We start from the raw sequence: 27,137 nt of genomic DNA, 5'->3' as shown, positions 1-27,137 counted from the left end.
TTTAAGATGCTGTCATTACTTACAAAAGATGAGATTTTATCACAGAAGGCTTTTAAAAAGAAATAACTCCAGGCCCACCCCCCCCCACACACACACACACACTTCCACTCCCCACCCTGTCCCCATCATGGTGGACTTTCACTCCCCACCCTGTCCCCATCATGGTGGAATGGTCCTGGATAATTAACATCCTTTACACATCCTTCGTTCTCTTTCCATCGACGGATGACGGTTTCTTCTCTCATGGGCGCACAGATTTCTAGTTTGAGTGGGAACCTAGAGTCCCTGACTGTCAAAAGGGAAACCCACAGTCCTGTCCTTATTGAATTCCCTGTTAGTCCCAAGTCCTAGGTTACCCCTTTCCTTAATGAAGCCGTTGTAGACATCGTATCCGATCGGTTCTGGAAATGTTGCTGTAAGTCTATCTTACCACATTAAGAGGATAATCGGCAGACTTAGAAGGTCCCCATCTGGACTGTGGAGTTCTTTCCCTGTGAGATGTTTTGCCTTTTGAGATAGCTCTCGCGTTTCTTCATCTGTTCAGCCCAGAGAAGTGCGTATGAAAAGTCAGTGACTCCAGATCCATCTGCCGTTATTATTTCCCGCTGATAATTGGCTTGAACAATGAAAAGCCTGTGTGTGTCTGGAGCCTTTGAAACTATACACTTGTTTTCTGGAGCTCTAGCTGCCGTGCCCCCCACCCTCCCTCCCCCTTCATTCTCTCTAGGTTACAGCAAGTGGAGCTGGGATGGGGATGACATCTTTGACTCTGTACACCAGTACATGTCACTCAGCCTGCAGAGCTTGCATACGGATTTCTGTCCCAATCCCTGTCTGTGCCATTGGCTCCTGTTGTCTGAGAGCCTTCCAGCAATCAGCTCAGGCTGGGCTCCTATGCAGGGATCTCTTACCTGGGTTGTCGTCTTGATTTCACTGTCCTCGTTAAAATATTAATTTAGAGTACAGTATCTAATACCTATGGAATCAGATGCTACCTATAACTGTACAATATATTCAGTGTCATCCAGGTTCTCGCAGTGCAGCTCATTAATACTGGATTCCGCTATCCACTCTTCCATTAGCTTGCTCAGTGCACGGTGGACGAGCCAGCAACTATAACGACCTACTCGAGCTGCCAAAATAGTCGCTAGAAACAATGCTGGGGTGGGCAGGGCTTCGTCAAGAGTGATAGATGGGTTAGATTCTTGTTCTCTGTCTTACTTGCATCAACTGTGGGGGTGAGTGACTGTGGAAGGTCACTTCAAGGGGAAAGAGTGAGCAGGGCGGAAGTCTGTCGTTTCTCCAGGACCCATGTCTTTGTTCTTTGGGGTACGGGGAGACATTTTTATTTTATTTTATTTTTCTGTAGCTGCCATTGCCTATGATTAAAGTAGGCTTTTGCTTTTAATACTTTTTTCTTTTAATTTCTTTTAAGGGTGGAGCTTTAGTTTTGCAGCAAATGATATTCCAACCCCATCTGTCTGGGATCAGTGCTTCCTTCTGAGGTGGGGAGGATTCCATACTCTCCTCTCTTTAGTACAAAATAGAATATAGATAGGTGCTCTGACACTGAATTGGTCCCCCACAGTTCTGTGTGGCTTAGAATTGAGTAATCTAACATAGTCTTTCTCATGCGTCATTTGAAATCGGGTAATACTGTAAAATTCATTAAAAAGTAATTGGTGGCTGGCAAGATGTCTCGGTGGGTAAAGGTGTCTTCCACCAAGCTTGATGGCGTGAGTTCGACTCCAGCCACAAAAGAACCGAACCTTACAAGTTCTTAGGTTTTTTCTCTGACCTCCAGTGTCTGTGCAGGCATGCCTCCATAAATAAATGTTTAAAAAAAAAAAAAAACTGTATGGCCCTTCTTTGTTAAACGGTGGAATTAAAATTCTACATTTAATTTATAATTTGAAAACTGAAAAAAAAAAAAAACAAAACAAAACAGAAAAAAAGCAATAATTAGGTTACTAAGAGCAACAAGATGCTGGACCTGGAGGGGAGAGGCCGTGAGTCCTTGGTCTGAGCCAAAGCCAGAAGAAGATTCCTAGCCTTCATGTTTTCCCCTCTTGCTTCATTCCTGGGTTCTACAGACAAATTACATTGAGGTATGACATATTTTACTGCAGAAATGGAGAAAATTGTTGACTGTAATTACATTGTTTAATTGAAGTGATAAGTGGCTGAGGCCACTCACTTAAAAGCATCCTTCCTAATATCTGGATAATGTTTTTAAATGAGCGGTCATGCATTGGTGACATCTGAAAAGCAGGCATTTGGGATGTATTTTTGGAAAGCTCCCATTATTTTCCTTAAATGATTAGTGAGCTAGAGGATACAGTTAAGTGATATTCTGTACATGTGTGTTTATTTGTATTCTCTTTTAGATATGCATAAGTATCATATGTGAGACTATATGCCGTGATATGTGCATGTATATGCCTCTTATTTATGTGTTTTTTTGCAAACATATACAGAATTTGCCTTGAGGAGTGTATAATGTAACCTTAGACTGGGTCTAAACCGTGAGCGTCTTTAAAAGCCTCCTTGATTATGGGAGATTGAAATACAGCCTGCAGCAGAACTCCATGGAAGTGCTACATGCAAGCTTGTTTTGGAAGTAGCTGGACATCCAAGTATTAGTTTGCCCCTCAGTGCCATCCCCCTGGAGTGAATTCTTAATTGCTAGTGAACATAATTAATTGCAATTGTTATTGTAGCAAGATCACATTCAAAGGTAGATCTCCCAGTTTCGTGGTGTCCCCTGGAACAGCCAGTGTCTCTCTGTCAGAGGAGGATAGGTAGAGAAGGCACAGCGGGCGCCTGATTGAGCCAGTTGTTCATTTGCTGAGTGTTTGTGTTTATGCAAAGGGGCCTCTTCCTGCATATTTAATCTAGAGTAAGGCAGTGGCTTTGTTGTGTTTAGCCCACATACCTTCAGTCCTTCCTCACACTGCCGCCAGCCTGGGAACCCTGAGAGCCGGCAGGGAAGGCCTGGCTTCTCACTGCCTGTAGTGCCTCCCTTACAAACTCTTGAACTTTGTTCTGTCTAGTGAGAGACCTGCCTCTCCTGCCCCAGAGCTCTGCTGCCTCACCATGAATGGGTAAGTGTGTGCCAAGCCAAGCTGATACTTTTGTTTCATTTCGCAAATGTTGAGAGGGCCTTTCGCTGCCCTTCTGAGTGCTTGCTGAAAGCTGTCCCGGTTCCTGGGCAGTTGACACTTGCTGGCTGCTTTGAAATAGACTAGTACAGGTGCCTGTTAGGACCTGGCTAGGAACCGGAGGCTGGATTTTGAAACTGGTAGTGTGAGGCTCTTGGGGACAGGAAGGAATTTAAAAAGAAGAGAGAGGGCGAGCGCAGCTAGACTATTCTTGGTTCTAGCAAATCCTGTTTTGTAACTATCCAGCAGCTAGAGCTGCCATTGTCTGGTAAGAGGCTTCAAACAGTGTGCGAGGCTGAACTGCGGGAAAGAGGCAAAACTCAGCTACTGTATTGTGAATCCGGGGCCAGGGTCCTCCCTGAAGGTCTGCACTGGGATCGGAGAGGTTTTCTTCTGTGGAAATCGGATCATCTCCTCATTGATATTAATAGCACACATGAGATGTTAGCCACGATGCTCAGAGAGGCAGTGGAGAGGGAGGGAAATCTGATCTTGCTTGGGGGAGAACGACAGACAGCCCTTTGGCTCTCTGGTGGAAGGCACATCTATCCAGGCTTAGTCCCTCTGCATAATGGTACCCTGGCTTGTGTGTCTGCTCTAGGAATTCTAACCTTGGCTTGTTTGACTCCCTGGGCTCTGGCTATTCTTTTTTTTTCTTGGACTATCTTTAGAAAGCACCATGTTGAGGGGCTAATGAAATTTTTTTTTTTTTTTTAATTTTAAGTAAATTAGAAAGCTGCTCAGCAGTTGCTGCTCTTGGTTTACTCTGGGCTCTTCTGCTTTCTTTTCAGAGCAGAGTGTTTATCATTTCCATTAAAGTTGTCAAAACAGACGAGGGGAACCCTCCAAAGTTCCAGTCCTGTGGAAAGCTCTTGCAGGGTGCAGGGAGTGGGTCTAAAAGAACATGCTTTTGCTCCCACTTGACTGTCGCCTTTCTGAGTAACTCCTTCCAACAGAAGAGTGTGCTGTTCACCCGCAGGTTGGAAACTGGGAGAATTGAAATAAAATTCCATCAACCTTATTAAAATATGCGAGGGCTTGGGTCTTCTTGGGTACCAATCAGTCTAGAGGCTTAGAAGCATTTATTAGCAGTGGGGCTGCTGAAGGTTTTTAATGATAAAATTACAAATATTCTAGCTAATTGTAAGTATATGACTTTTATACTCATTTTTTTAAGAGGAAAAATACTTTTTTTTTTATGAGGGGAAAGAAGCAGCGCCATGAGCACCTTCTGTGATTAGCACCATTGTATTCTTAAATTTTGATTGATAGAGATAATAGTTTTCACGTAAAAATACAGACAGGTACTTTAACTTTCCATGACAATAGCTATTTGCATTTCTTTTATCTTTTTGTTTAACATCTGTGGGGGTTGGGATGGATTTGATTATTAACTCTTATTGCACACTGAAGGGGGATCTAAAACAAAGGCTTTGTTAGCGCTTCAAAGGCAAAACAGCAAATATTGTTTTTGGTTTTCAACGTGTGCAGGCTGTTAAAGGATACCTATAAAATATTTTCACATGACCGTGACCAGGGTTTTACTTGAGTGGAAGGTAAAAGGGAATGAGTTTTCCAACTGAGACAGGCCCATGGCTGTAGTTTTCCTGGGGGGAATGCCAGTCCGGTGTGATTTCTCGGGCAATCCTATGGGTTGACTGCACCACATGGTTGCACTGTGTGTCGGCTTTTGAGTTTTGCCTAAACAGAGCAGATTCCTAAAGTTAGACTCTGTGATGTTTCCCAGAAGAAGAGAAAGGGCAGAAACACGTTCCTCCCGAGGGTTTGGACAGTGATGTAGTAGTGGTGTGTGGTCAGTCATTTCTCTGATAGACCAGTAAAGGAAATGCAGCATTTATAAACCAACGGCCATGGGTGTGTCTCGGGCCACCCCTGACTGCAGAAGCCTGGACTGCACAGCACTTTATTTCCTGTGCCCTTCCTTCCTCCTTTCCTTGTCCCCACTCCTCTCAGCCCTGCCCCTTTCTTTCCTCCCCCAACCCCATTTTTCTTTGTCTTTCTGCCTTCCCTTTTAAAAATATTTGTTAAACCCAATTCAGTAGTTGAGGTTCCAGAGCGCACAGGGCAAAGCCTGGGGCAGGGGGTTGATTTCTAAGTTGACTTTCTTAAGTCTTGAAAGTAAAATGACCCTTGTGTCCAACCAGTCAAATGTGCGCTGATGGCCTTCTGTTTTCTAAGAAATCACTGGAAAACAAGACAGGAAAGCCAAAATGTGTTAAGATTGATGGCTTAAAGAGGCAGTACTCCCTTGGAATCCGGCCCATTTGGACCTGTTTTCTCAAGTGAAGTCTGTGCTGTCCAGTAAGAGGATGTGGGGGTGTGGTAGCTTGAGCCACAATTCACACTTCAGGAAAGCACAGGTTGGGTCCTGGTCCCTTGCACCTGTTAAGCTGCCCTCTTAAGCTAGACCTGGGGTGGCTTGGCTTACCCAGTGTACCCGGCAAGACTGGCACACGGTGGCTTCTCCACCAGCCTGTGGTGGATGGAGGCTTAGGACAGATGCTCTTGGTCACCTTTCAGCATCAGTTTGTGGTAACTGCGTATTGTGAAAGAGAATGCAGGAGTCAGGGTGATAGTCTTTTATTGTAGTTGCCGCAAAAGGAAAAGGGGAAACGAATTTGAATGAGAAAAAGAGAAGATAGCTGCTCCTTTCAGCCCCTTGAAGCAGGATCTCACCCGCACACCACACACACACACACACACACACACACACACACACACACACACACACTCTCTCTCTCTCTCTCTCTCTCTCTCTCTCTCTCTCTCTCTCACCAGTGCCTCAGTTCCCAGGAGCTCCTGACAGTTAGCAGTTGCAGTGCAAATCTCACCGATCCAGTAGGGGACAAACTCAGTGCAGCCTGGATGCAGGAAGGCAGCCACAGCGAACTTCTGAAGGGGCGGGGAGGGGGAGGGGGAGGGGGCGATCTGAGAAAGAAGAAGCATTTGAGGTGCAGGGTTTCTAATCAGCCCTACAGGTGTCAAGTTACATGAGTGGGCTCTGTTGTCACCTTGTAGCTCCAGGTAAATAGCAGACACTATCGTGAAGAAGGCTCGGGGAATTCTAGTTCCCAGGATCTTTACTTGTGAAAGACAGTTCTAGGAAGGAAAGTTACCAATTGCTATTTACCATATACCTGGCTTACTTTTAACACATAAAATCACTAGGAAAGTTTTTAAAAAGAGAGAAAGAGGAAAACAAAATGTTATCTGTGTGGTGACAGCCTAAACCAGACAGGAGGGCTGGAGGGTAATATTTCTTTTATACTGTTTGTGTGTGTGTGTGTGTGAGTGCACACTTATGCACATGCATGTATAAATGTATGTGTGTATGTGTGTGTGTGTGTTTGTACTGTCAGTAGTCAGATAAATACCTGATTGATTTGATCAGTAAAAGTACACAGTTTTAGAAATGGAAGTTTTATGGTCTAGGAAAAAGCAAATTGCGTATTTTCCTCCAGAGTTGTTGTTTCTACTCTCCTACGCTTGCAGTGATAGCAGCTCGGGCCTCCGCTCTAACCCCTTATTTTCCTGTCTTCTGTATCGACACATTTCATTTAATTGCACATGATGGCAAACAGCTGTTGAACTATTAATCTCTCGGCAGCAAAACTCAGAAAATAGCATTTCAGATGACTTTGCTAATGGATACCTTTTCTAAAAAGTAAAATCAACAGAAATAAATTAATGAGTGGTCAGATGTACGTGTACATTAAAATTTATGGAATGGATTATACATCTTACCAACGATACTTGATGCATAAGCGAAAGTCAAATGTAGCCGATTTTGTGCCGTTTAAGTCTGTGTACAGTAGAGTGTCAGTTGTCTGATTGTGCCATTACTTGCTCTTTTTGATTTTACTTCCCCAGAGGGAGAATATACTTAAATACCGAGGGTCCACCAGTGTCTGCTTTTGCTCCCACTCACTTATGAACCATGTTTTTTCTGCTGCTGAGCGGACACACAGACCTCACACTTACCTGAAATTGTCCTGTGGGCTGAGATACAACTCCAGAGATAGATAACTTTATTCAAAGTAGGCCTTTTCAGCAGTTTTCTTTGGGAATTAAATTTTAATGAGGTCCAGTTGTTTGCCAGGCCTATATGATAGCAAATCTCATCTGCATTGCAAAGTCTAATACTATAGGCCCTTCTGCCAAATGTGCAGAAACAGACCGGCTCAATAGATAAATATAGAAATTAGTTTAAAGTCCATGCGTGGAAGAAAGTCTCCAGGAAAAAGGAGAGAGAAAGGGGCCCCGTTGCTTTGAATTGAACAGGGTCTGCCAAAGTTCATCCACTTTGTATGTAAGATATGATGAACAGCAGGCATGCACATGAGTGGTCAGGTACTAGCATGTGAGAGACCTGAGCTTTGTCCCTGGGACTGCAGATAATACTGACTGAAAACCTTTTGAATCTTTGGTGCCATTTCTTGTGTGGGAGCTGCTGTGTGACTTGAGTGGACTGGGGGTACCTCCCAGGTCTCTCTGGTCTGCCATGCACGTTGATGGCCATTGCTCTCTCTTACCCATTCACTGTGAAACAAGAAGGCAGTCCTGAGGGCATGCATCAGCAGGAAAGCACGCGATTTTCATTTTCAGTTTGAATTGTTTTGGCTAAAAACAACAACAACCCAAAGCTTTGGGGGTGGGAGGGGTAGGTTACAGAGCAGTCATTTAAAACCCGAGTTCTAGGGTTTTCCCCCACCCAAAAGGTAAAAGATTTATGGTGAAAACCTCCAATTTCCTCTTACAGTAAACACGAGAATTCTGATTTCACCCAGAACCTGCATCTTTTTTTCCAGTCAGCATGGCAAAAATCTGCATACCCTTTGATTGTGGAAATGTCAGAGGTTGACATGAAAGTGTCACCTCCCAGCCCCACTGAAGGAGGGAGACTTTGCCTCTCCCATTCAGAGCTGACAGGATAGACTCCGTTCCGTATTGTCCTGGGCATTAATAAGCAAAAGGCTTTTCATGTTAGTCAAAAGGTTAGGGTTTCAGCCTCCTGTAGTTCCAGCATTTGGTCAGTGGAGCGGGCATGAGCTTCGCATCTTCTCACCAACATAACCCTGCTTGTCTTTTCACGTGGGGTGTCCACCAGTGCCAGCTCCTTGGGCAGGAAGAGGCAGCAGCTGACATTTCTTTAAGGCACACACGAGTTTTGCTCAAGGGAGTGTGCAGATGCGGAGGAGATTGTGGCTTGAAGTGTGTCCTGGCTTCCTTTGTGTTTCAGGAAGCTTGGTTTCATTTGCTTATTTCATGTGACATGAACCATTTTTATCTAATGTAGTGGATTTGGTCTAGGTAGATACTCTTAAGTGCAAAATATTTCTGTGAACAGCTTTCAACAGCAGTTAACCCCTTGTCCCTCCCCAAATAGAAAATGGTGCCTCTAAAGAAAAATGATTATGAAAGGCTCAAGAGTGACAGAAAGCTTCATGTCTGCATGTGCAGACTTACTTTCAAAGAGGAAAAAAAATAATGAAATTAGAAATGTTGTGGGTATGAACCAAACGTGCACATTCAAGTAGCAGTCTGGTTTCTAAAAACAGAGGCCCATGAGTCATGTATTATTCCACTCGAAATGAATTAATAGACGGCGAGATAAGAAAGAGTTCACGTGAAAGGTCGGAAGCATCTCTTCTTGACTTCTCCCATACCTGTTGGATCTGTGGTCTTGAAGGTAGCGGAGATCATGGCCTTGCTTCTGTAAACTGAAAGATCCGATCTCAGGACATACAGTTGAACTCCTTGTCTTTTTGCTTGTGTGAACACCAGGCATTCACTGTGAGACTGACCTTGTTATTCAGATTGTGACTTGTTGGTTTTTGTTTTGTTTTTAGGGTGAGACGTGACCTTTGGAGGTGACTATAACTGAAGATTGAATTACAGAAGCCAAAAAATTAAATAAATAAAAGGTAAAATTATACATAATTGTTGGATTTATATCTAAAACTATTTGAAGACTGGGGTTTGGTCATTTGCTTTTCTGTATGTGTGTGTGTGTGCGCGTACACGCGCGCGCACGTGTGTATACTTATATGTATGCACATATATATGTGTGTGCATATAAATGTGTGTAGATGTACACGTGTGGCATATTGGCAGAAGATGTTAACGATTTCCCTTAAGAGAGCTCATCACTATACTTTATTCACCAGCCAATAATACCACTCTTCCTCCAGTCTGATGAAGCTGAATATTAATTATTGTTTGCTCTTATGTTCTGTGGGCTTAATGTGAGAAAGGAATATTCACATCATCAGAGCGGTGATTCATAAAAGTCCCTTGCCCCAGACATGAGTAACGTGTATCGGTGCTCAGTGCCAGAGTAGTGGTGGTGCCCTACTGATGCTCAGCTGCCTCCCATCTAATCCCCTTCTTTCAGGAGTTACTAGTCAAGTGCCATAGCAACAGACCACATTGATGTCACTCCATAGCAGTGTGGGACACAGCCCTGAATGTTGGCGCTCTGTTGTCTTGTTTTCTTGACCTTGCTTGGAAATCGAACTAGTGCTTGATTTTAAAATTAGAAGTTTTCAGAGAGCCTAATGTGGCTTGATGAATGAAGACCAAAATTCACTTTCTGAGGTTCATGCTTTTGAGGAGGCAGGTGGAATAGTCCCATTGAGTGGTCACAGATGCCTGATGTTTGCCGGAGCTCAGGAGCATCTCAGAGCTAAGCCCATGTCCTTCCTATTGGAGAGAATTTGCAGGCCCTTTCAATGTATGAAATGTAAAAGTTTATTTTTATGTTTATGGTGTTCATTTACTTATTTATTTAAGTTTTACTATAGGTTTATACTGTAGTTTTTTTGTGCAGCCTTTCTATGTCCTTTTTTGTTCCTTTTTTTCCCCCATGAGCTGAAGTAGTCTTTCCATGTCCAATTTTAATTTGGGCCTGTAGTAGTTCATTTGACTCAGTAGGCTTGTGTCCATTGAGTAGTAATTGCTTTGTGGCATTATTGAATCCTGTCCTTGTTCAGCTTTGCTGTCATGTTGAATATGTTTGCAAGACACAGACTTTTCAGAACCTTGATCATATGAGAATTATTTGATTAGTTTTGTCTTTACTCTCATGAAGGGTGTTTGGATCTAGAGTGCCTCACGGACCGAGTAGATTTGCTTGAGTTGTTTCTGGTGTCTTTGGCTTGGGCCCCACAATTCAGATTTGCTCTTTTGGGAAATACCAGATCAATGCCCAGAGTTGTCTCGTGTCCCATCGGATGTTCCAGCCTGGAAGGAAATGTTGCTGAGCAGTGTGTGGAGTTGTCAGCCATAGCAGAGTGCACTAAAGGAAGGCAGCCCTTGCCTGAGACTAGGTTTGGGGCTTTGCAGACTTTCTGCCTCGTGCTGTCTACTAAATGTTTCCTGCGTGTGGGTCACACAGACCTCTGCCTCAGCCATTCTATGTGCTCTAAATACTGTCTCTGGGGTCGTTCACCTCTAGAATAGACCTAGAGTGCTTCTTTGGTGTTTCTCTCTTCTCATGCTGTTAGAAACACAGGCAAAAGCTGAAAAGTGAGGTTCAATAAAGCTAACAAGGAGTTCAAAAGAAACTTACTAGTGGGGCATGGTGGCACGCACCTTTAATGCCAGCACTCTAGATGCAGAGGAAGTCAAAACTTCAGGGAGTTCAAGACCAGCCAGGACTACACAGTGAGAGTCTGGCGTATGGCTCAGTAGTAGTGTTTGCCTAGCATTTCCAGAGCCCTGGGTTCAGTGATCATAGATCTAACAATCAAGTCCCCTCCCCCACAAAACTAAAAGCTTGAGCTTTGTCACTCGCATTATCACATGGTGTGAAATAAGAGCTTCCTCTGTGTCTTTCCGTGCCCTGCAGGCCTGGATGCAAGGATGGATGGTTTTGCTTTTAAGTTGATATGTTTATAATGCCTTGCTTATATCTGCGGATGTCCCTCAAACTCATGATATGTGTGGGACAAAGGGAACACTGCAGAACAGTCACTTCTGTTGGTCGTCCTAATGAAACGCTTCTGGGGGCACTTTCTGAGCCAGGTAAAGGATGTATTCCGTAGTGGCCCTCACCAGCCTGTAAATAAATCCCTCCTCCTGGGAACTTTCTAGATCCATTCATTTTTATTCTTTAGTAAACATTTTGCTATTTGATATTCTTTGTTCCTAAAGGATCCCTCTCTCTTTCTCTTGACCCCAAATTTAACTTTAGGCAGGGTTACAGATCTTTTAAAGATGAATTTAAGTACATATGCTTATATACATGTGTGTGGTGCAGTAGGAGAAAAAAGCTCAGCTAGTCACCTATAGCAGCAAAAGCCTAGGCTGAGTGTAGTGATTGGTGTTTCTTCCTCAGGACTGTGCCTTGAAGGGAAGGGACTTCTGTCTTGAACCCGTCATTCTCACTACAAACAGGATGTGGGTTTTGATATTTGGGGCTTCTCAGTAAATAGCAAGCCTCCAGTTTAAATGTGGGACTCACTCACAGTCAGTACTGGTGATCAGTGTGCTCCTTGGCCAGTATGGGGACAACTGACTATGCACACTGATGTTGCCACGCTAAGTCAGAGAGACAAATGAAGCCATTTTTAAAATCTAAATCCAAAGGTTTGTAGAACTATAAATAACCATCAGTATATTTCTGAGTATATAATAGTTTCTTCCAGGCAGATCTGAGTGCTTTATAAAATGGATCTGGGGGGCTGGAAATAGTCTCAGAAGTTAAGAGTACTGATACCATCTTCTAGCCTCTGTGAGCACACAGGCAAAGCTCAGAAACATGTACAGTAGAACATCCGTACCTATAAAAAAAAATAAAAGTTTTAAAATGTTAATAAAATAAAATGGCTCTGGTTGCTGAGATTGCTATGACGCCATTAGCATGCCAGTCTAATTCCTGCCTTACAGTGGCACATCGATCCCGAGGATGCTGAGTAGCTTATCCAAGGGCATGGAAAGTGGCATCAAGATAAAAACAACAGAGAGCATAGCTCTGGTCACTGTCCATGTCAGTCTCCTGTGGCAACTGCAGCAACTTGGCTTCATGCAGGTTAATGTGGTGTTCTCTTCCATTTCTTCGTACCATTGAATGTTTACCCAGAATTATTTTGTAGATGACTCAACCCAGTTTTTAAAATTTACTGTTTCGTTATTTAGTTCTTAGTGCACTTGAATTGAAGAATGCTATTGAATTATGCCATCATGCAATAAAATGATGACTGAAACAAAAATAACCCCAAAGATCATTTGAATGGAGCACCCTAGAAGTGGTGTGTGTGTGTATGTGTGTGTGTGTGTGTGTGTGTGTGTGTGTGTGTGTGTGTGTGTGTGGTGTGTGGTGTGTGGTGTGTGTATGTGGTGTGTGTGTATGGGTGTGTGTGTGTGTGGTGTGTGTGTGTGGGTATGCATCTATTTGATGTACACCTGTATGTGTATATACCTCACCATGTTTGCTTGGAGGCTGGACATCAGCATGGGTGTTCTCCTCAGACACTCTTTACCTTATTTTCTGAGTCAGCTTCTCTCATTGAACCTGGAGCTTACCATTTGGACTAGATTGTGTGGCCCACGAGCCTCTGGCATCTTCCTGTGGGTGCTCCCAATGCGCTGGGGTTACAGGCATATGCAATCATGCCCAGATAATTGTCTTCAAATACTAGACATCTCAAAGCTTCAAGGTTTATATGGTGGTTCAGCTGCTTTTTAAACGATTGACTTATTTGTGAGAAAGTTTAAATTTTTTTCAAAGAAAGTACAATTACAGTAATTTTTTTGTCTCCCTCCCCAATTTGAGGATTTTTAAAAATGTTAAATGAAGGTGCTGTAGTGCCCACTCACAGTTTGAATTCATTATGTTTTGTATAGTATGGATGGTTTCTTAGTTAAAGATTTAAAATGCTTTCCAGCTAATTGAACGATATTACTCTCTTTAAAAGTGTGTATTTGTGTGAACCGAGCATTCCCATCACAGCAGAATGCTTCTAAGGTGCTCCATGCAAACAATCTTTGGGGTTATTGTTTCAGTCATCATTTTATTGCATGATGGCATAATTCATTACAAATTTTAACTGTAACTTGGTAAACTTAGTTGGGCAGTAGGTCTTTATAAAACGACTTTTACAAATGCCAACATCTCCAAATGCAATGTAAGGATCAGAAATCTCTGGCTGAGCAGCACTGGCTATCCAGACATGATGGTGCAGGCCTGTCATGCCCGTGCTAGGTAGGTTGGAGACCAGAGGATCAACAGCAGTTCAAGGCCAACTTTGGTAACATAACAGGTTTGAGACCAGCCTGGGCTATGTGAGATCTTGATTTTAAAAAAAGGAGGAAGAGGGGAAGAAAACATTCAGCATTTGATTTCAATTGTGTTCCTGTCAACTCCTAAACATGCTGTGGAGACAGTATGACAACGTCTTCTCTGTGTACCTAGATAACCACATCCACATATGATCATCCAACCAGCCACTTGAGCTAGCCATTGGACTACTCTGTCTAGATACCACCTACCCATGTCTGGGTTATAATGATCATGCTGCAATCTATGAGGCTGCCCTTAGTGCCTGAAATGATATAGTCTCTGGCTTCTGTCTTATAACAATGTAGCTAGTCTAGTCTGGCCAGGCAGGTCCTTTGTGTCTCTCTCTGCCCCTGGGGATCTCCCCTTATCTGTGTGGCTGAAGCTAAGTTGTTGCCACAACTGGGTGAAGCCCAAAGTACTCCCTTTTCTTTTAAGCAAAAGTTGGAAGATTACTCACATGACACCTCTTGACATGGAATTGATGAGATTAGAGACAGGCTCCACGACGTTTCCAGGGCTGCTGGGAGATGCTTTTGAGTGAAAAGAAGACTGGAAAGGGATGAGGAGAAAATATAAGAGGGCAGACCATGTGGGAATGATTCCAGTCCAACCCTTTCTGCCTGCCCGTCCCCCCATCCCTTTCTTCATGTAAATGCACCTGTGCACATGCATTAATGTTGAGCACAGATCTCTATTCATTTCTCTGCTGTACAGTCTCTGCCCTCAAAGGGTTTATATTCCATAGAGAAGACAGACTCAGTATTTATGATGACTGTTAGGTAGGTTAGCTGTGGTTGCATTTGACAGTGACCTAGAGCAAGGAGCCGAGGGTGCTCAGTGATAGGTTTCAGCCTCACACGGCATCAATGTGAGGGTGGCTTCCTTACACTTGCAACGGCCGAGCTGTTGTGAATTATTAGGTGGCTTCGTGTTTTGTTTTTCAAATTCTTGAATTCATAATTAATAATTAAATGAGTTGATTCACTCATTTAGAATGTATTTACTATGCAGGAACTTTGGGTGTTCCAACAGTTTGCTACCCACCACCTTACATCATTTATCATTTCATCAACCGAGAAGGAAGTCTTGGGATCAAGTAGCAGCTCTTCACCATTCTGCCCTCCGTTCAACCTACTGACAGTAGCTTACTCTACCTTCTGCCCCATAGCTTTACCTGTTTTAGGTATGAATGGAACCGTGTAATCTATGCTGCATGGAGACTAACTTCCTTCTGGCAGTATAATTCTTTTAAAGATTGTCTAAGGTATATTGTTTTAAGCTAGTTTAGGATAATTTCTTGAGTGTGATGTCTCAGTGCAGTCGAGTGGTGGCCTGCCATGTTCGGAGCAGGGATAGGCTGATGGAAGACTTAGATTTTGCATTGTGGATATTTATATGTGTTGGGGACCAGATAGGGTTTCTCAGCAGTCAGACTTGTCAATTTTATCGTTGATGTTCTGTATCTCACTGTGCAGCTTAGGCCTATCTCATGAGCCTCCTGCCGCCTCTGCCTCCTTCAGCAAATCCTACTGGTTTTGTGGTGTTGGTATCCAAAACGCATCTCAGGTGTTCTTAAACATGGTTCCCATGATCTTAAACTAATAGCCTGTGTAAACACGAGCTGCTTTTTCTTTTGTCAAGGAAACATATTTGAAATTATTGATTTTCAGAGAACAGTGCTCAGTGGAATTGGTTTTCTACAGAGCTCATTTGTTCAAATGTACTTAAAATCATGCTTCGGAGTAAAGTTAGTAGCAATATTCAACTGGCCATATTTTACACAGTTAGTGATGAAAAACAGAAGGTGATGGTGGCTGAAGGGACGACTCAGAGGTTAAGAGCACTTACTGCACTTCTAGAGGACTAGAGTTCAATTTCCAGCACCTACACGGCCGCTCACATAGCTATATAGTATCTGGGTGTATACATGTGACTGCTGAGTGAACAGCCTGGATGCCATTCCTCTTGAGATGGTGTCTCTCGATGTCTAGTACTTGCTAGTTAGGATGGGTCAGCTGGCCAGTGCCCAGGGAGTCAAGAGCTGCGTCCATTCCTCATAGTGCATAGCACCATTCCACTGGTTTATGTCTGATCACTCTTTTGTGTGATTTCTGGATATCTAGATCAGGTTCCCAAGTGCATTACCAACCTAACTAGCTCCTCCACTGTCTTCTACAAAATTACAGATCGCATTTCTTCCGCACAGTTCTGAACCATCTAAAAAGGAAGAGATTCATCTCAAGAGGAATGACATCCAGGCTGTTCACTCAGCAGTCACATGTGTACACCCGGATAGGAGCACTCAGCCAGATGCACATGCATGTGCACACATAGAAACGAAAGGGGGACAGTGCCTCCATGGGAACCTGTTCATCGTCTCTGGAAGTTCTCAGGAGTGCCATGACCTCAGAGGCACAGTTGTGGTAACTCAGATAGAATCTTCCTTACACGTTAGTACTTGTCCCGATGGCTTCCGCCCAGGGCTGGCTTTGGATCTGATAATTGTGGTATCTTTTTAAAAGACTTCTGATGATTGAGACTTTGTAAATCTGAAATGAAGCTTAATCATTTGCTTGTTCTCTGCCCCCGATGTGAACGATTACACTTCTGAAGCCTTTGGATGAAGGGGAAGAGGTAGAAAGTAAATGAAAAAAAAATACTTCTTAGGTTTTTCTGGTCTGTTCACACCGAGTCTTTTTGAAGTATGAAAATCCTGCAGCTTCCCCCTTGAATTTTGTGTATTAGTCCATATGTAGCATATAATTAAAGGTAATTACATGTTTTGTTAATTACCTGACAGTGTGATAAGTTACATAAAATTGCTCTTAATTAAAAAAGCAAACTGGCATCACTGGGTGGACAGATTGTTTCCGTCCATCGGGTTCTGTGATGCTTGGAGCAGCCCTCCTCACCTGCCAGTCCTGTTTGCTGAGTGTGCCAGGCCCTCACTGGAGGTCAGAGGAAGTGCCCTGGGATCCGTTCACTACAAGTTGTGCAACATGCAAGTTTAGATCAGTGATTTTTTTCAGAGTAGGAGTTGGAACCAATTTGTGAATTAGGCAATCGTTTTAGTAGGTTGTACTCAAGACTTCTACGGTATGGTGGTGGTGGTGGTAGTGTGTGTGTGTGTGTGTGTGTGTGTGTGTGTGTGTGTGTGTGTGTGTGAGTGTGAGCACAGGTGTTGGCCCTTGCCTTCCACTTTGTTTTAGACAAGCTTGCAGGTGTTCTCTTATGTCCGCCTCCTATCTGGCCAAAAGAGTGCTGGGATTACAGATGTGTGCATCTGACTTTACCTGTGTTCTAGGGCTCTGCTCTCAGACCCTCATGCTTGCCTAGGAATCACTTTATCCACTGAGCCCTCTCTCCAGCCCTCAAGTCTGTTTTAAGTGAATATACATACACTAGCATAATTTTCTAAACTACTTCTTATAAATGTATACTGTGAGGTTTTTAAAACGTAGACTCTGTAATTTCAATTAATACACTCTGTAAGCTACTTGGATTCGTTTACTTGTCTGTTTGCCACATCTTTATTAAACGTCTGCTGTGTGCCAGGCATTGTGCTAGGGCCTCCCCAGCACAGTATGAAAGCAGAATTCCACTTGCGGTTGTTGAACACTTGTCTTATGGTTAACCAGAACTTACTGTGGTATGGGTATAGATCCATAAAGCTTTCATATTGAAAAAGTATGAAAAATTTTGCATGCTTTTCATTATCGATGGCAAATTGAAATAGCCAGTTTAAATCCAGTGGCCTCGATCAAATAATAAGTTTTGCCTCAATTGTGTTTTTACTTACAGTCAGCAGCATGAACCCGATGACATATGTGGCAAGCCTGCTATTTCCTTTGGGTGGCAGTGTTGGTCATAAGGGGGAAATAGCAGTGAGCAGAGCTACTAAGCCCTCTCCCCACTGCTCTAGGGAGTGCAGATATGGAGGCTGGCATGATCAGGGTGTGCTCATGAGAGCAGAGCATGGGCAGAGGGGTCAGACACCAGAGGGGTCGGGCACAGCTGTAGATAAAGAGTCCCTGGAAGTCTCACTGTGGAGCAGACATGTTTGAGCGTGTGCTGAGAGAGGTGTACTGCAGGTAGCAGCAACCAAGAGGGCGATGGGCCATAAGGTCAAGGAAAAACATGGCTTATTGTATTTTTAGAAAAATAGGATTCTTGGAAGAGCAGCTACAAATGCGTGCTTTAAGTGTATCACCCAAAACCCTGACTTGAAAATAGCCTATGGGTCTGGGAGGCCCTTTAAGAGGTGATCCCTGAATCCCACCGAGATATGGTACCGTGAACGTATCTGTTAGACTGTGTGTGATAATAGGGGCTGGTGAGACCCCATTGCTGTTGGTGTTTACCAAGGTAAGCTGAAGACTTTTCTAATGCAGAGATGGTACTTTGTCAGAGGTGACTCAAAGGCTTTCTTCCCATGTGATGGGGTATTACTAAGAGAATTCACTGATGGGCTGCTCTATAGGAATCAGGCTGAAGGCTGGAATTTCTCCTCCAAGCTATTTCTGGAAGGGTGGGACTGCCATCAGTCAGTGGAGGGAGGCCAGTGAGCTGGCGCAGTGTGGGTGGGTAAGGGAGGGGGCAGCGTGCAATGGCGACCACTGGGGTTTGCAGCTGTTCTCTCTCTCTCTCTCTCTCTCTCTCTCTCTCTCTCTCTTTCTCTCTCTCTCTCTCAGATGAGATCCTCATGAGCCTTTGGATATGTGATTCCAAAAATATTCTAGCTAGGGGTTATCAGTGTAGGATTTACAAGCATATAAGAGATATGTAAGACATGAAACTTCATGCACTCAGTAAGAGAATGCTACTGAGACACAGACAAGAAAGGCGCCGAGCTTGTGTTTAAAAGCTACCATTGTTGAAAAGTTTATCAAGGACACTGAGGAATTAGGGTCAGATGAGGCAGGAAGGGCTAGGCTTGTAGAACTGCTCCTTCAGTAAAGCCATTCCCCCAGAAGCATGAGCCCCTGAGGTTGATCCTCAGACCCATGTGAAAGCCAGGCACAGTGTCATGTGTAATTCCAGCTCTGGGGACAGGGGACACATAGACATTTGGATCTCTGGGGTTTGCTAGCCAGCCACACTGACCACTCAGGCCGTTACAAGCCAATAAGAGACCCTGTCTTAGAAAACATGGTGGATAGTACTCTAGGAACAACAGCTGATCTTGCTCTCTTGTCTCCATTAGTATGCACACACACTAGATCTACACACATGAATACACACACACACACACACACACACACACACACACTCATACTGGAAAAAAATATTGAGATTGTAGTGAATGAGAAATTATTGTGATGTTTTGAAGATTGTCAGCCATATCACAGCGTAGAGAGGTCAAAGAGATAGTAACGAAGACCTGGCCATTTATCTACATGGAGCTATTTCCTTAGTGATAATAAAACATATTTGAGTTTTAATTCCATATTTGTTCTGACTTAGCATCTAAGTACTAGTTAGATGGGCTTATGGTTTAGGTGTAAAATGTCCTCAAGACCTTGTGTGTTTTGATTTCCAACTAGTTTGGGTGAGAAATGATTGAACCCGATTGGTCTTTTCTGAGGCTGGATGGAGTAAGAAAGGCAGTGGGGGTGTGCTTTTGGCTTCCTGGTCACCATTATGTAAAGAACTTCCTTGACTGTACACTTCCACTGCCTGATCATTCTGCCTTGTATCAGGCCAGAAACAACCGAACCAGCTGACCATGGCTGATTCCCTCCCAAACAGTTCAGATACCCGTTTTTTTCTTTCAACTCTTTCCTCTAGACATTTTGTCACAGCAAACAAAGCAAAACAAAACCAATCAACCGAACAAACAAAAACAAAAACCAAACCAATAAACCCCGACTTACATATTTTTCCCCTCAGTATCTTTTCAGGCTTCCCTTTGCTAGAGTCACACATTTGTCCCCAATCCTCGTAGCCTCACTTCTGTGATGTCTATGTCATAGTTCAGCCAGTGGCACGAGAACAACAGAATCCTGTTCTTTTGCCCTTTTCCAAACACCCTTTAATCCAATGGCGTGGAGATCAGGGCTGCACTTGTGTCTCTTTTTAGAATGAACTGTTTTAATATTCTAAGCTGCTCTGTTGCCTCATGTGGTTAACATACTCTCTAGATTAGTAAGGAACTAGTTTGAACCTGAGCCACACATCAGTCTGTCACCCTTACCTTCTACTAATATGGGTAGTCTTTGATGGGTGCATCTGCCTTTCAAGTTAACTCTGAATATCCCAGGTCTGTCTTACTCAAAAACCATGAATCACAGTTGGCTGTGCTCCTGATTCCTGACTCAGCATCTCGTCCTCAAGCATGGGGGGGGGGGGGGGGGCGGGATGGATAGCAAATAGGAAAAATGATGTGTGTGAGTGTGCTGGAGGGCCGGGTGCTATTAAAGGTGCATTGGGTGAAGAAGGAATAGTCCACCTTGTGGGTGATTCTGAATACTCATTTTTGATTATATTATAACATTGATAAGATAGCTATAAAAGCAAAAAAAATATTCTTTAATAAACATCCCTGGCATCTTTCTGTAAATAGTTTGCCACTTACCTTTCTCAGCATTGTTTCTGGTATGGCAATCTGTCCATGTGCACTGTGCTGTGTACTGTTTCCTGGCCCTCATTACTAACCTGCCAGGAGCTCCCCTCTAACCTCCCTGTACCTACCTACAACAGAACTTTCAGGTTGTCATGGTGAGTGTTGCTGCTAAGTTTTCTCCTCCTCCTATACTGGGCGTTTAGTTGCATCCCTGGCAGTCCCTTGTGAATGCGGGTGTCTCTATGAGGAGCATCATGAGAGGATACAGTTAGTTTTAGAAGGTCATGGAAGGCCCAGTGACGTGGCTCAGTGAGTAGTGATGCTTCCCGCCAAGTTTGAGGACCTGGGTTCAATCTCTGGGAACCATGTGGTGGAAGGAGAGAGCTGACTGCTGTAAGCTGTCTTCAGATCTCTACACTCCTGCTGTGGCGTACACTCTCCTCATACCCCGGCAAACAAATGTAAAAGGAAAAAAAATGAATGCTGTTGACATGTTATATTTCCTGTGCATCCCTCTTCTCTGAAGAGAAATTAATTTGACGCACATCACACCATTCCATGGAACCAGGAGCGTGTGTTTTGCGTATAGTGTAGTTGGCATGAATTTGGGGCAGGAAGTTTCCAAACATTAAGTTGTGAGGCATATTACTCCTCGTGTTACCCGTTGGACTTGATTTGCAGTCCACAGAGTGGGAACCGTGGGTCTTTTCTTGGGCCAGCCATTCAACCTCACTTCCTTTTATGATCCTAAATGTCAGCCACCACCACCCTACCACCCCGGTTCCACCTCTACCACCCCTGCATGTCACTCGTTTAATTTGTTTATGGTCACACCTCCGTAATGTCTCTGTGGTTGAGTTTCGTTGAGGCTACTCTGGAAAATACAGAAGTACTTAGAGCTCCCAGACTCTCTCGTCCTGCTCCTAAGAGGAGTTGGTTAGGTAGGGGACACTCAGTGCCTGTGAGGTTCACTGTATCTGAAGCTGGGGCATATCCTGAAAAAAAAATAGCTTTTTCTCAGTGTCACTCACATCTGTCTGTCACCCTTTCAGGTGACCCCTTACGGGAAGTGTGGTAGATCTGTGGACTGAAGAGAGGACCAAGGGACATCTCACTTTCACAGTCTGCTGCTTGGCATTTACTGGTTGCTAATGGTGAGACATGGAGAGGAAACAACACACCCAGTACATACCCAATACTGGCAGCCATTCCACTGGGGGTGCCAAAATACATAGAAATATTAAAATTTTTGATTTAAATAATTAATTGAAAACCTAAGCATCTTTTCGAAGTGGTTTATATCCTTTTCTTGGGTCAGTTCTCTATGTTCTTTTTTGCTTCAGGGTATGTCAAGGGATTTTACAAGAGTTTTCAAAACAGTAAATATGTGAAAACAGCTGCAAATGTTAATTTCACAAAATGTCCATTTTTTTTTAATCTCCCTCCTCTTTGACACCAGCATCTCCTGCCTCTCCTTGTGCCACATCTCTGTGCCTCTCTTTCCTCCAGAGCCTGGTTTGTGTAAGGTACAAGCAGACTGGATGGAGGTGCGAATGAAGTTAAGAATATTGCTTCACATGTGTGTATCACCTGACTTGTGTTCATGGAGCCATGATAGCACACTTTTAAAGGTTTATCTCATTTTTAACTGTATGTGTCTAAGAGCACACACACATGTGGGTGTAGGTGCCCAAGTATGTCTGAAAAGATCAGGGAGTCCCTGAAGCTGTCCAGGCTTGTACAGCCATCTGATATGGTGCTAGGCACAGAACACAGGTCTTCTGGAAGAGCAGCCATCAATCTTTATGGCTAAGCCACCTCTCCAGCTCTGAGAATATTTATTTTTAATATTTTCATTTGTGTGTGCATGCACTCACACAAACTCTTGAGAACCAAACTCTGGTCCTCAGCAAGAGCAGCAAGTGTTATTATTTTTTTTTTTAAAGATTTATTTTATTTATATGAGTATACTGTAGCTGTCTTCAGACACACCAGAAGGTGGCATTGGATCCCATTACACATGGTTGTGAGCTACCATGTGGTTGCTGGGATTGAACTCAGGACCTCTGGAAGAGCAGTCTTCACTGCTGAGCCATCGCTCCAGCCTGCAAGTGTTACTTTTAACTCTTGAGCCTCCATGGTAGGAATTTTAAGTGGTAGGTAAACAGATCACATAAAAGATAAAGATAAACTAGAGTCTTAACACTGAGAATAACACACACACACACATGCGTGCGCACAGAGACAGACATTCCCTTCCATGGTGTCATTGAACACACGTGTTTAACAAAAGTACAGCATAAAGACATTTACATGCATTTTTAAAAAGTGTTATCTCATAGGTAACACTTTCCTTTACCGTATAGTTTGATGGCATTTTGTTTGTGTGTTTATCTGGTAGTCTAGGAATCCAACTGAGGGACTCACCTGCTAGACAGGAGCTTTGCCTCTGAGCTACACTCCCATCCCAAAGTATTCCTTAAGGCCTTTGGCTTGCATAGTATGGCGCTAACTTGATCACTCTTTCTCCTTATTCCTTTTTCCTGAGACTGTGCCTCGGCTTTGTACCATTGGTCATAGCTCCATTAAACACAGCTGCTTCTCAGGGTCTTGTCTTTGGTGGAGATCGCTGCCAGAAAGTTACAGAATTCCTGATCTCTCCTCCTGTCCTACCATCTTGCCTTTCAGAACGGACTGGTTTGCATCGCTGTCAGCCCTGCTTCCAGGGGTTACGTCCCTGCACCTTTGCCAGTGTGTGTGTGTGTGTGTGTGTGTGTGTGTGTGTGTGTGCGTGTGCATTTGTGTTTTTTGTTTTGTTTTTGTAATTAAAATGTAACAACAGTGTATGTTGTTATTTACATGTTGGAAGTCAACATTGACAAGTGAAATCTGGATGTTTTATTTGTTTGTTTGTTTGTTTTCAAGCTGTTTTTGTGTGTGTTTAATTGTTTTGTGTGTGTTTACAGTGTTGGGGACAGCCAGGTTAAAGAGAGTAGCCATGTAGAGGAGGCCAGCGTGCTGAAGTGAGGAAGGGATATCATAGAGGGTGGTTACTGCAGCAGCCTTTTGCCTCAGAAAACTTCAAATTCCTTTTGTGTACCCAATTGTCATTGAGTATCTGCTTGTTCTGTGATGCATTTTAAACACCAGCGGTATGTCAGTGAACCAAATAAATACTTAAACAAAAATGAGACAAACCAGGACTCTTGGGAAGATGGTGCATTGGCCTCGTTGTTTGGTAGAGAACCAGGTGATCAGTCTCCAGGAAGTTCCTAGAAATGACAGCAAAGGTCACTGATTCTGCTATTGCTGGCTTTTCCCCAGTAGCTGATATTAAGGTGCTGCTCTTGTAGGCCCCTTTAGTAGCATCCTTATCATTCTCATAACAACTCCCCTTGGCTCTGAATCCCTAATGGAGACTCTTCTGCAAGTTTCTCCTTCAGTCCTTTCCCTGCTAAGCTAGCTTCCATCCTCTCCGTGGTCCCAGAGACCTGAATGAAGCTTGGCCAGGTACACTAAAGCCATCACAGTCTCAGGACAGACCTGGATGCTTCAGGGAGCATCTTCAACCACCAGCATTAAGTGGGGTGTTGTTCAAGGTTGAGCTACGAAGAAGTATAGTGGGCTCTGCCTTTTCTCTGATGTTTATTGTGTTACTGAGTGGATTCTATCAGCTGCCTCTCATCCATTCCTGGATGGCAGAATTTCAGAGGAAGGAAAATGTAAAACCTAAGTGTATTTCTCGTCTTTTCTTAGCCCTATTTAGCTTCCTGTGAGCTGAGTGTTGTTGGTGAAAAGGCTGAGGCTAGGATCCATTGTTGGGATCACAGGCTCAGGGGCCTGTTTTCTTTTGTTTCCACATCCCCCGAAATCTACCTGAAAGTCATATATATATATATATTCAATCTGTGAATTTCTCTGGTTACTTCACAAGTGCTTCAAAATAGGACCGCTTTTTAATGGAAATTTAAACATTTTTAGGTGCCAGCATGGTGGCCATGGAGCTTGTCCTGTCAAGTCTGTGATACAAACTCTGGCTGACTTGTGAAATAAGCCTTACAGGCCAGCTTTTAGACTTTTAGCACATTCAATTGGTAGCCTCCCATCACAAACTGAGAGATCCACCTTATATGGACAAGTATAGATTGCACAAAGAATGTGTGTTGTTGCTTAAGTGTGTATGGTTCAGAGTCTTGGGGACTCAGCCCTACTCTTTAGCCTTGTTGTCTTTTGAATTAAAACAGTTTGGTCTAACAGAGAGGTGGGTGCGTGTGTGCATGCGTGCGTGAGTGCATGCGGATGCCAGCCAAAGCTTATTATAGAAAGACTGATAGAAACAGAGAAGAGACACATCCAGACCTTCTGCTCCCTGCCCCATATTTGGGGGGAAAGTTAAAGCCTTGAGTAGAAATGGAATCTGATTTCTAAAGACTAATATTAAAATTGGAAATCATCTTGTTCTCCTGTCCTCACCTCTTTCAACGGGGGGATGGGATGGAGCCACCCTGAAGGGACCCAGCTGTCCTGTCTTTATAAATTTAAATCAGGTCTCAGGTGCATTACAGTCTTATTTTGAGGATGGGGATTGTACAGGGCCTTGCCACTGGCCTCCTGAATTGAGACAGAAAGAGCGGATCTTGTAAATTTTCTAAATCCTCAAACTTTGTTTGCAAAAAGGCTTTCTAGGACTGTTCATGAGAGTCATTGGCTCCAAGCTTCTTAGGGAGAGGGTGCACACTGAGCACATATAAAGGGTATCTGGGCTGAGCACCATGGTGCAGAACGTTTGTCCTGCTTCTAAGAAGACTGAGGCAGGAGGATTAGGAGTCCAGCTCCTCTCTACAGTGAGTAAGTGAATGAATGAATGAATGAATGAGTGAATGAATGAATGAAAGAAACAAAAACTGAGCAAAAAGCTGGTGCCCTAGAGTAACTTGGGTAGAAATATTTTCATCAGTTATTCATTCTGTCCAGATGCAGGCACTAATGTAAGCACGTGTGCAAAAGCTACACCTATTTGTGAGATCAGAAGAAAGGCTTTTTGTCAGTACTCAGATGTGTTTTGAGGTAGTATGGGGCTGGCATTCTGGACCCACTTGGCAAGAATTGCCTTGACCTTGCCATCAAACAAAGAACTACGTGGTGGCAACCCTTTCTCCAAAATCCCTACAATCCATCATTTTCAATGAGTGAGCCGGATGCATTCATGAAGCCTCACAAGGCATCTCTGTCTTTTGTCTGTTCAAAGTACATAGAGTTTGATCCGTCTTTACTTATATATGATAATTCAAATCAGGAAAGCAACAGTGAGAAGAACATGTATAAGAAAGCAAACACAGCTTTAAAGTCATCCCCAGGGTCCTGTCAATGATCCTTCCAGGATTCTCTTTCTCTGCCTATTTGTCACAGAGGAAGCTCGGGTGTGGGTGCCTCCTGAACAGTTGAAATGCGACCAGGCAAAAGTCACAGGTGCCAAATGTAACTTCCATAAGGAATTTTTAAAAAGACAAAGAGTAAAATATCTGACAAATTTTATATTATTAATATATGATTAGTAGTATGTAGAGGTAATGTTTTAGAGTCATTGTATTTAAGAAAATACACTACTAAAATTAATTTCATGTTTCTTTTTACATGTTAAATGTATTTTCTGGAACACTTAAAATTACATTTCTGGTTCATGTTATAGTCGCTTAGAAATCCATTCAGAGTAGAACTCCCAGTCTGATTCCGCTTTGTTTCTGCCAGTGCCTCCCAATAGAGTTTGCCAAACAGCAACATTACTGTTAATGTATTGTGCTGCCCAGATCTGTGGGTTTTTAGTCAATCCCACTCTGTTGAATACTCAGGGTTGGATAGGATGGAGTTGGCGCAGTCGCTTTGCAAGCCTGCCTGCAAAGGAGATTGTTCCGGCCTCACAGAAGCAGGACTGACACACACACCTGTGCAACTCCTTACGGGGTTATTCTGTGCGTTGATTCCATGTCTTCTGCTCACTCCCTACCAGAGAGCATCCCTCCCCTTTACTCAGGATAACAAAATATTCTCGGACGCCAACGGGTGTCTGCTGAAGGACAAGTTCACCCAGTTGAAGAAGGTTGACTGACGGTGATTTACCAGAATGGGGAGACACTGAGTACAAAATTGTGTATATTTGAGCCTGATAAATGTACACTGATTTATGATGCAATTTTGTATATATTATTGATATACAATAATATTCCAGTAATATTCCACCACTCAGGAGACTGAAGCAAGCAGATCTCTACAAATTTGAGGGCAGTTTGGAGTGTATAGTCTTTCTGGCTAGCCAGAGCTACGTAGTGAGTCTCTGTCTCTAAATAAATAAATACGTATTAAAAGTTAAAAATTAAAATGTCTATTAGTGAGGTATTTTTTGTGAGAATGGGAACAGTTCATATTTCTGTCTAGAGTGCCAGTGACCCTCCTTCAGTGTTGCAAGGGGCTCTGAGAGGGGCTAGGATGGACACTTGCTTGTTGAATTGTTAGATAGGGACGGATCTGTTCAGAGCTCTTTGATGGATGCATTCCTGAGCTCATAGGTGCAGCTGGGCTTTTGTCTGGGTACCTAGCATCCCAGGGAAGTGTTCCAGAGTGAGAGTGCATTTGTGCTACATAAGGTACCTGGAATTCTGTGCTTACGGTGGAGGAGGGAGATGGAAAACCCTGGGAAGAAACCTTTCATTACTTTGCTTGTATTTTATTACTAACACTTGTCTCAAAGCAAGGAACTAGAGTAGCACTCCATGGTCCCCAGCCTGGCTTAGTTGGAATGTATTGTGGGTCAAGGCCAGCTTGGCCAGTTTAGGGAGACTATCTTTAAAAGTGGGTTTGTTTGGGGGAGGGGTTGTTAAGCTCAGTGTTAGAGCACTTGCTTAGCCATCGTCTTTCATGTGATAATATCCAAGTTCTCTGTACTGAGCCAAAGAAGACATTTTGGGACCTTGTGTTGCTGGTGACTAATCAGCATTAACTGTGGCTCTTTTGATGGCTTTGTGGAATGATGTCTGCTGTTTCCAGAACCTATAGCTGAGGGTTGGTGAGTCTGAGAAGGTTCCATGGGGAAGTAATCTGGAGAAAAGAAGCAGTG

The 27,137-nt window shown here is 43.4% G+C and overlaps 1 protein-coding gene across 20 annotated transcripts in view; it reads left to right on the top strand.

The window, feature by feature from the left end:
* Foxp1 (forkhead box P1) overlaps positions 1-27,137 on the top strand; it is a 597,405-nt gene that overhangs the window by 253,296 nt on the left and 316,972 nt on the right. For 16 of the 20 annotated variants that reach the window (XM_006505316.4, XM_030255064.1, XM_030255065.1 and 13 more), the window contains one exon: positions 9,032-9,106. The gene's annotated coding sequence lies outside the window, so the exon portion shown is untranslated. Of the gene's footprint in view, positions 1-2,804; positions 3,105-9,031; positions 9,107-21,078; positions 21,181-27,137 lie in introns of those variants that run through there. The other 4 variants (XM_030255059.1, XM_006505311.4, XM_006505312.4 and 1 more) reach the window with 4 other exon arrangements.

This window comes from Mus musculus, chromosome 6, assembly GCF_000001635.26.
Source record: "Mus musculus strain C57BL/6J chromosome 6, GRCm38.p6 C57BL/6J".
NCBI classification, from domain to species: Eukaryota; Metazoa; Chordata; class Mammalia; order Rodentia; family Muridae; genus Mus; species Mus musculus.
The sequence above is the reverse complement of the archived record's forward strand: the minus strand, read 5'-3'. Positions and strand labels throughout refer to the sequence as shown.